The sequence below is a fragment of the Populus trichocarpa genome, chromosome 1 (assembly GCF_000002775.5).
Source record: "Populus trichocarpa isolate Nisqually-1 chromosome 1, P.trichocarpa_v4.1, whole genome shotgun sequence".
Lineage (NCBI taxonomy): Eukaryota > Viridiplantae > Streptophyta > Magnoliopsida > Malpighiales > Salicaceae > Populus > Populus trichocarpa.
In genome coordinates, this window is record NC_037285.2 from 40,122,181 (window position 1) to 40,125,533 (window position 3,353).

Consider the following 3,353-nt stretch of genomic DNA (forward strand, 5'->3'; position numbering starts at 1 on the left):
TTGCTTCATGTTCTCTGACGTTTGAGTTAATGTATGAAACGTTGAAAGTAAAAGGGTTACCTTTTTCTAGCTTTATTAAAAGCATGCTTAAAAGCATATTCTTCCACTATAGCTTGATTTAATTAAGGTGAAACTTGTTTGTATATGTGCATGAATGCAACTTAGTTTCAATCCAGAAATAATTGGGATCGATTAATCACTGTAGATATTACTAATCCTCAATTAATCTAATAACTTGGAGGAAAAAAGAATTCTTTTCAAGACTTTTTCTAATTAATTTAAGAGTAAGACCTGATTTCACGCGTCCTTTGTAGATTTGCTCTATGGGACTTTTTCTTCTCTCTTTTTTTTTTAATTGGATAACCATTTTGCTAGGTATAGGATCTAAACACAGAGGGATATGCATTTACAGTGGGTTAAAAAAGCTTGAATGATTAGAAGACACAAGTAAAAACAGGAAGAGTAGTCTTTGGAGTTGAATATCTCAGTAGATATATATATATATATATATATATATATATATATATATATATATATCCCTTAAGAGTGTTTCCTAGAAAGAGAGAAAAGGTTTGGAACTAAACACCCTTATTTAGCAGTGGAAAAGCCTAGACATTCAAATTCCCATTGATAAATAACATGTTACGACGCAAGAAAGGGTTTTGATTTAACTTAACAAAATTAAATGGATTCTTGTTTTTGGAAAATAAAATAAGACGTGTACAAGAGATCCCATTTGTAGAAAAGCATGAGGCGATGTGTTTATCATTTGTTTCCCAAGTCTTTCAAAATGTCCTCCGATAGCTTTTTCGTACAGATTTTTGTTGGCCCTCTAATCTTTCAAACAACTAAAAGAGAGGGAATATGAGCATTATGGGTGGCATTATTGTACAATTCTGAGAAAACAAAGCATATTATTCCCTTTGTTTGCTGTTTGCTTTTGGAAAAGAAGTCTAAAAAGCAATCCAAAAAGGGTGCTTAAAACCTGTGTTGATGAGAACTGTGGTCAAATAAGGCCAGGTATTTGTTCTTCTAGTAACCAGTTACTTTGCCCAAGGGGGTATTTTTTTCACGTTGGGTAGCAGAGTGGTATTGAACGAGGGAAAGTGAAAGCAAGCATCAAACTAAGCAGATCAAAAGGGAAGGTTAGGTGAATGCCAGTTCAATTTCATCACAAATGCGGTGAAAATAAAAAACCGATGGGGGACATTCAAAAAGCATAAAATCTGCATGCAAATCCCAAGAGACAAAGCAACATTAGCTGGGGACAATCCAAAAGGTCTTTAAGACTGGGTTTTCAGACTCTCCACAGACGCGCCCTAAATGATGAATATTAGAAGATGCATGTTCTTATGTTCAAAATCATCATCGACATTGCTCTGCAAAATTAATAATTTTACACGTAGCTATAGACCAACCATCTTGCATGCACACAAATGCAAGTGGCTTTTCTAATGTCTCCTTCAAACAAGTTCACTTATACTTAAAAATAAATGGGTATATCTCGGAAATATAGTTGAGAAAGTTTTATAATTTAAACATATTTTTTAAAATAAAATATGATTTGATCCTACTAAATTTTTACAATTATAAAATCAAATATCAAATAATAAAATGTAAAATCTGAAACAACAATACATACAACCAAATAAAAGTTGTCGTCGTGTATAAATAATAACCAATAATTTTAACGGGCATTCGGGACTTTTTCCTTTCACTGAAAATAGCTGTTGCGACATCTTGTTTTAAAGATTTCGTTGTCTCGAATACAATTTGCGTAATTCCAATGAATGGTGGGTGAGTTATAACCGATGAAAATCTTGACTCCTTTTTCCCCTATTGCCTTGGATTGCGTAATTCCAATGAATGGTGGGTGAGCTAACAACGTGTGGCTATCCTCTGCATATATTAGGAAAGTTTTTTTTTTTTTTTTTACACGAATTAATTAGGCATTTTTTATTCTCTTTTTGTTGATTTCCAGAATAGGTCAACCGACCTTTACCAATTTGGAACTGTGCCCTTTTGCTTTGACTGCGATTATACTTGCGACAGGAAATAAAATTTGACTCCCCCGTGTGCCCGTTTTAGTTTAGAAGATGAAACGAATTTTTTTACATTTTGCCGACTTTGCTCACACAGAACCAGAAAGATTTATTGTTTTAGATTAGGTAAGGATCCCTGAGGTGGATATAAAAGAGCATTACTGTCTGTAAAGCCTCCACCAGTCCTAGCAGGTATGCATGGCTTTTTTTTCAATTTTTTTCTTTCTGATGAGTGTGTATTCTTTTTGCCAATTTCTCTTAGAATTACTTCAAAAAAAAACAACTTATTTGCACTAACAAATTTAGAATTCAGTGCCCCTGTTAACGATTTAGTGTTCCTTAACAAGCTCTCTTTGCGCTAATAACACCAATATTACCATCTTCTTGAACAGGATTTCTTAGAGAGAATCGAGGCAAGTCATACACACTTTTGCTCTTACCAGGCCAATAGAAGAAGATGCCATTCGATGCAGCAGATTCTCCTATTCCTATTGATTAACGTCCCATCAGGAGCTATTCTTTCGCAAAGAGCTTCCACAAATTAAGAGTTTATTCATGCGCAACAACTTCTTCTAATTCTATAGCAGTCTTCTACCTCACACCGGTGACTGAAGCAGCAGTCGTGGACAACAACTTCTTCTAATTCTATAGCAGTCTTCTATCTAACATCGGTGACTCAAGCAACGGTTATTCGTATAGACCAAGAGTTCCTACTGCCACACTAGTAATTCCATCAAAACACTTTGTCGAGACACTCATTTGCTTTCTCCTTTTCGATGCCATCTCATATTTCCCCTGAGATGTCACTTCGACTATTCAAAGTTGAGTTATAAAATAAAATATTGCAATATCTTGTGTACAACACAAATAAAATATTTATTTATTTGCTTTATTTTTTTAGATGGGGATTTTTAAAAATTCTTTTTTTCTCAAAAAAAATTCTTATTAATTAAGAACAGGTATCATTGTATAAGCTTTCGTGCATATGAACCTACCATTGGTTCATTCTCTAAAAAATAGTCTTCTGAAGCATTAAACATTTAACTTGTTGGTCATTAGAGACTACTTATGAACTTTATGGTCATGATGGTTCCTCAAGAAGTTTTACAACTTTAGTTCTCCTTTCTAAATTCAACAACTTTTCCAGCTGATCTGCCACCATTAGACTACCATAAACGTGTAGGAGATGCTACTTGCAAGATTACTTCCCAATATCTGATGCACTTGAATATACTCCCAGGTATTGGGAATGGACAGAAGATATTTTGAAACACTTCAAGCTTATCCTCGAGAGGGCACATATTCGAGACA

At 34.1% G+C, this 3,353-nt stretch overlaps 1 long non-coding RNA gene across 1 annotated transcript; it reads left to right on the forward strand.

The window, feature by feature from the left end:
- Window positions 1-1,997: 1,997 nt before the first annotated feature.
- Window positions 1,998-2,934, forward strand: LOC112326788 (uncharacterized). The gene is made up of 2 exons (XR_002980683.2): window positions 1,998-2,234; window positions 2,435-2,934. It is a non-coding gene; the product is annotated as an uncharacterized LOC112326788 (long non-coding RNA).
- Window positions 2,935-3,353: the final 419 nt, after the last annotated feature.